This window comes from Cygnus atratus, chromosome 4 (genome assembly GCF_013377495.2).
Source record: "Cygnus atratus isolate AKBS03 ecotype Queensland, Australia chromosome 4, CAtr_DNAZoo_HiC_assembly, whole genome shotgun sequence".
Classification (NCBI taxonomy): Eukaryota; Metazoa; Chordata; class Aves; order Anseriformes; family Anatidae; genus Cygnus; species Cygnus atratus.
The window spans coordinates 45,058,285-45,065,399 of record NC_066365.1 but is presented as its reverse complement, the minus strand read 5'-3'; the positions used below and the strand labels follow the sequence as shown (position 1 = coordinate 45,065,399).

General features: G+C 36.6%; 1 pseudogene; it reads right to left on the bottom strand.

Annotated features, from left to right (window-relative positions):
• Positions 1-7,115, bottom strand: part of LOC118252062 (protein transport protein Sec24D-like) — a 197,784-nt pseudogene that overhangs the window by 7,756 nt on the left and 182,913 nt on the right.

The following is a 7,115-nucleotide window of genomic DNA, read 5'->3' as shown; positions in this document are numbered from 1 at the left end:
TGACTGGTTTCCCTCAATGAGGAGAATCTGGAAACAGGTGTTACACTTGTCAGTTGTTTCTAAACAAAAGAATTCAAACGTGCTGTTACAATAATGGGACATCAGTGCTGGAAACAATCAGTGATTTTTTTCTAATTTCCCATTATGATTTGTAGAAGGATTTGGCACTGGTCTTTAGCAACCTGTAGGTTATCAAGTCTTGTCCTAATTAAAGGACTACTTTTACAGAGAGGAACGTTCTAACCTTTAGTGCTTCCATGCCAGCCTGGATAACAGGAGCAAAGATGGTCTCACTCTCATTAGTGTCTGCAAACATCTCTGGAATCTGGTCCAACAAGCTATGAAAGAAGAAAGGTTCAGTGTCTCAACTGGTTAGCATATTTGGGATAATCCCCAAATATGTGACATAACAAAAGTCTTCATAGAGGAAGTTCTTTACAATGCAAGTTTACACTTAAAATTTTTGATTTCTTAGGATTCCAGCCAGAATAAAATGAAACATGAATTTTAAAATTCTATTGAAATGCATTATTGCAAAGCTGGTAACATAAAGGAACATGCATTAAATCAAAAATAGCTAAAAATAAAGGAGTTCTGGTATGGATAAAGGCTTAAGAGTCTTTAGGTCATAGCTAGGTGTCCATCACATATATAGGAGGAAAACCAGGAAAAACGTGCAACATGGCACAAAGCCGCAACCCGCCCTCCCACTTCTGACAAAGCAGAGTTGAAGATGCCTGGCTCACAGCTGGTCTAAACAGGCTTTCAGATTCAGCATTGTGAGTTGCTGCTACCACTTTTGCTTCCCCTCAGAGGTGGAAATACAGGACTTGATGCATCTGCTGACTTGTAAAGCATTTCAACAAATTCATGCATCCTCCAAAACCCTGTAACACAATTGACTAAAGGGAAAATGCCTATTCTAAGCATTCAACTCTTATTCAGATATGGAATTATTGTACTTTACTTGTTAACAACAGATCGTGATTCCTGAGAGTTAACAAGGAAACCATCCAGCAAAGGAACAAAAATTCCAACATCCGAGACCACCGTCATCTGAGGCTGAGCTAAGTTGCTTTGTACATTAAAGAAGTGGAGGACCTTGTTATAAGTGACAAAACCAATTCGAATTGCTCAGGATTCTTCTTGCTCTTCTCTGTGAGAAAAACAAAAAACAAGTGGTTATAATTTTGAAACTCTGGCCTTGCAATGAAAACATTCCTTTGAAATGCAGGGCTGCTTTCAGATCATTATCTGTACTGGGAGCAACAAACCAAACAACCAACCAGATGTAATTGCCCCAGTCTTTGCCTCAGGTCAAATTAAAACAACCATATTAAATCAACTGTTGTCATTTTATTTTATTTTTTAATATATATTAAAGTCAACCCTAACAACTGTGCATCCCATTCAAGCAGGCAAGAGTATCTAAGATAAAGAATAGACCATGTCTTCAAAACATGGAAAAGAGGGAATAGGACAATCCTTTACAAGACACAATCAGAAAATCAGCTTTATTTAGAATACATTGTAATTCAGTGACACTAATGATCAATGCCTGAAGAGAACAGTTACTAGGCTTGAATAATGAATGTCTGGTGACTTTCAGAGTTCGGTGGCTCAATCTTCTGCTTTGGCAGGACTGCTTTTAAGCAGCAAAAGGTCTTGGATCCCTCGGCTGTGCATCATGCAGAAAATGTACTATAGAAATTTCTCGTTATTCCTAGTGTGTTCCCAGGCCAACTAAAGCTCACAAACTGCTGCCATGAGCTACACCTGCAAGAACACTGCAAGCAGCGAGCTCAGGAGCTGTTTTTCAGGAGGTAACTCCCCTAAGCACTAGTTACTGTGTCATTAGTAGCAGTATCATTAATAAGACTAATGAGACCAGGTCTGCAGCCCTAAGTTTAGTAAAAGGCAATCGTATTCCAAAAATCAGTCTTAATTACTTCTAAAATAGCACATTCTCTTAGTTTTACAAGCTTCATCTAAAACCTTGAGCTTGGGAGGGAAACGATTTTTCATGTCTACGATCTTTAACACTCGTGTCAATAAAGAATGCTAATCCACGATTCCTGTTTTGTGGAAACAGCTGGATGAGAAAGGGACTACCTTTAATTTAAAACAAACCAATATTCTAGTATGAACACATTCCGTAAAGAAGCATTTTAAATGATCTCTCCAAGATCCTCTAACTCAAATAGATGCATCCTTTCTGAATGCAAGTCTCTAATCACTCCTAGCAATCAGATACTACTATTTTCTAAGTAACGTGATTAACAGGGAGCATTCAGGACAAGTTATTACTAACTTTAGGCACATACAGCACTTTTCTACTTCAAAGAGAAATAGCTGCGTCATCCTACTGGTTCCAACACTTTTACACAGCAGGTATTTGGGACAATTTCATCAGACACTGCTCCTTACAGTGTGGCAGTCTGCACACTTTATACAATTTGATTTCTTCTATCATTGTTTTAAAGATCACTTGTCAAACACAGCAGCTGATTGCCTGTGCAGCTAACACACTTAGTTCTTTTTAACGTCTCAGAATGAGATGTCTGAATCAAATGTACTGAAATGTTTTTAAGTTGTATGTCTAAAAATCATACTGGTACAAATAGCCTGATTTTCTGAGGTCAGAAGCACAATTTCTGTAAACATATTTCTCTGTATTTCTTTAAATAGAGAATCAGTGTTATGGTTTAGAACATCTAAATTTGAAAGTGTTTGCCCTAAAACTTCTAGCAAGCAAATAATGTGTTTTCTGCTGTGCTGCAAATCTGCAGAAGCATAAAGCCCTTTTAACACAAAGTCTCTAGACACCTAACTTAATCCATTATTTGCTAGCTTTAACTTCTCACTTCTCAGCCATTCTCACAGGCTTACCTGCCACAAGCCTTTTTGTTACACACATTGCTCTGTTAACCAGAAGTCTTTCCTCTTAAAGAATTTGGGCTCCCGGAAATCTGAGCACAGGGTGAATTCCCAGCATGATGTTTTCACCTCATGTGATAACAGCAGAATATTTTTGCAGGTGTCTTTCTTCAGCAACAGAAAATGAACACACAGTGAAGTTCATGTCTTAGCACCAAAATAAAAGTTTCACCACAAATGCTGGTGGAGTGAGTGCCTGATTATTTTTAATTCATATTGTTTAAACGCAACAGACCACTCTGAAGAAACCCATGGGCCTGCCCTTTATTTATTTATTTATTCTGCTTTTTTCAGTGGACGTGAAAACTTTGTCCATGCAAACAGGGTATTTAGCAGTAGATACCTACAGAGTGCTTGTGACGAAAAGAGTATGTTATTTCTTGTGATGTAGATACACTTGCTTTCATTTTTCCTTTACTTTCTCTATTCAAGACTAGGTGCTCCTAAACTGCCAATTGTTTTTTGCTACTATGCTCACGGCCTTTTATTATATTCAGAGTCATGACCAATCCTGATAGAAAGCTCTGAGATATGTGCAGGACAGTATCAAACACTCGTGTCTCCAGTGTAATCTTCAATGACAAAGTGCTCAAGGGATGGTCTTACATGGGCATCTGACAAACTAACTCCCAACACTGAACTGGAATTTCTTTCATGTACAGAGATCCAACAAGCACATAGGATAAAAAGATTTTTAACATATCCCAGATTATCTCAAGGATCTTGTCTCCCACTCTTCCTCACTTTGCTCCCTCTGTTTCTTAAGCCTGTTCTCCCTCTACAAATACTGCTATTTGGAATGCATTTTCTTTCTGTATGCTCTTCAATCCTTTTGTATGCCTCAGCTAAGAAACACCTTGTCTACTTAATTTTTTCAGTCTGACTTTCCACTGCTTTCATTTAACTGTCAACATTACTTAAATGTTAATGAAAACTGCACTAAACATATACTAAAAACTACACAAAACTACATGAAAGTAATATACTGTGATTAATACAGATCAGTAGTAATAGTACTACTACACGTTTAATACTGACATAGCAAACATGCCATATTTAACAGAATGTCAGTTGCCTACAAGATTTGCTCCCCTCTCAGATACATACCAGGGTAGAAAAATCTCACAACAAAGCAAGCTAAGAGTTCTGCTGATTAACAAAAAAGAGCTAAAGATAAAACCCACCAACACTGGCTTTAGAGAGACTTTACTTTCTTGAGATTCTGGTTTGTGGTATTTCTCTGCTTAATCTAACGAGAAAAGCAGCACTGCAGTAAACAGAACTACGGCAAGGAAAGTCAAAACTACAAGCTGGGACTTAGCTGGTAACACCACTAGAGGTCAGTACAGGAGAAGAAAAGAAAGAATGCTACATGTTCGATCAGTACAACACATTCCTTCTGTTCATATAGTAAACCCAGGTATCAATCTAAGTTTTTCAAAAACTGCCAGCAATTTTAAAATTAACATTTGGTCACTATCACCTCAAAAATGCCTGTGTTGTAAATTTTGTCATTTTTTGTACTTTCTTGGTTTTACCTGTCAACATGCATAGCTTCTTGAAAACTGCAGTATGGTACATTAAGCAAAACACACGTATGTTTCTTTACCTTGGAAGCTTATCTAGCAGAGTCTTCAGTTCCTCACATATGAGTTTAACTAGGCCACTGTTTATATTTCTGTATGATAACATCAATCATGAAGATATAAGCTGGTGGATTTGGAGGCTTGTTATTCTATGGAAAAAAATATTCACAGGGAAAATTAGACAGTGTCCTGTTATGTCAAGAAGATTTACAAAAGGTACCATAAGGCGATCTAAATACTGTGTTTAGTCATTTGAAAAATGCTATGAATTAAGAGTAATTATTAGAGAAAGATGGCATGTATTGGGTAAGCACCATTCTTGCAATAAAACTGTACTACTGGAAAATAGATCCTAATAGAATAAAATATGTAAAGGATAACAGTTTATTAGATAAGATGAAACACTAGCATTTTCTATTGGAATTCAAGTGTTTAAACAAATTTGTTTCTGTATTCCATATATGCTTACGCAATACCATTTTGTTAACAGGAATGCTTAAATTCAGTTTTTGTTAACATTTGCCTCTAAAAACTGTTAGGCAATTTCTAACCAATCTGGAAGCAGAAAATGTGACTTAGGTAGTGAACCAGAATTAAAATACTTCAGTCCTTAGTAGCACAAAGTGTTCATCTGCATCCTCTCTGTCTTGCTTTCTCATGCCCCAGTACGCTCTGGACAGATAAGAAAACTGTACTTTCAGGAATAAGCTGATTTTCTGTAAGATAATTAAAACACTAGAGTGTAATGCTCAATGTATCCAACTGCTACATACAGAGCAGTGACTCAGACTGGTATGGATTCCTTTTGGCACAGCTTCTTAGCCACAGTCGTACATAAGAGACATGTAAGTAGCATACATATTGTGATATACACTACTGACCAAGCTTCTGTAACTAACAAGATGATGATTGTTTTATTTTGTTTATAAACAAAGCAATGTAATGCTTACAGGTGTACCCAGGAAGATCATATAGAGTGCACATAGTACTCTATCATCATGGGCCTAGCCATACGCTTAAGTTCAGTTTTTTTAATTTTCATTAAGATGAGTAGTGGTCATTACCTGGTGTCAAATTCAGGACAACTTTTCCATTATAGTTATAGATGCTATTTCACTGCCTTCATATAAAGACTTCTGACCACTTACCAAATTATACTAATTACAAATAAACCGCAGAAAACTCCACCTAAGAAAAAATAATCTAATCCTTGAGTTATGACTTATTCACAGTCATATCCTTGGAACACATAAAATTAAACATTACACCCTTGATCTCACTTCATTTGAATCATGTAAATTAAGATTAACTCTTGTCAACTAAAACCAGACAGTATTTTTAAAACCTGTTCTGTTTTCTGTATTTGGATTCTAGTTTCAAAAAACATATCAAACACTACTTTTTGAACTCTCGTAGCACATCACTATTTATAAAGAATTCCTGCATAATTTCTTACAAATATATGGCAGAAATGAGAACTTGTGCTCTTGCCACATCCGCTTAGCAGGAGCACAATAATGCAAAACAGCTGTTATTTGTTAACATTTTCTGTAGCTGTTCATCCTTGTCATTTGATAAGTGCAAAAGGAAATGGCTTTTCAGTTCTTGTCTTAAACTGATTTATAAAAGAACTAAACTTTTCTAACTTGGAGCAAAATGAGAAAATAATTATAAAATAATGTTAACTTCTCTAAAATTCAGTGACTTAACATTTCCAGTGTGAGTGTTGATTTTATCAGAGATTTATTTTTTGTAACATTCTGCTGAATCTATGGGACAGGCCTTTGCAACAAGAAGACAAACCATGCTGGATGGCTTATGACAGAAGCTCCCTCATTTAAACTGTATGGCAAATTCACTGCACTGAAAGCAAGACTGTGATGATGAACACAGGGTTACACATAGACAAAAAGAACTGTGAAAATGGCATGGAGCTATTCAGTATACACACTTCCAAAAACTTAGCTGCAGAAAGCAGCAAAGCTACAACAAGGATCCCACGCTATTTCTATAATGCCCCACTACAGCCACTGAGTTCTCTCCTGTCCTGAGGTTAAACCTCCTTTTGTTTAGACTAAACCATTGCAGATGTCAATGGAATCTCTAAAGGCAGTCTCAGGGATTTCACTGGACTTTGAAGCAGTACCCCTGTGAGAGACCAGAATTAAACAACCTGTTCATTTCTTTGTACACCAGCAATAATCTGATGGTCTGAGGAAGTTAACTGTACCTTGTTGGATTTGGATACAGTTGGATACAGTTAACTGTACTTTGTTGGATTGAACCGCCTTTCCTAATTTTATCATATCCGCATTCCGCTGATAGAAAGAAAATTCCACCCACTTTCAGAAATGACCAAAAAATATGTCCATGCTGTGGGCAGGTGAGGTCACGCTAGGAATTTTGAAAAATTTTGTAAAAAAGTTTGAAAAGCTTAAATAATTTGTGCTTTGGGAAGTACAAAATACAGTTATCTAATAAAATAAACTACAAATACTTCCAGTGGCTTGAGTAGACTTTGGACCAAATTCTTGACTAATTTAGTATTAGGACAGAAAACCCATTCCATTATAACTTACTGGTCAGAACACT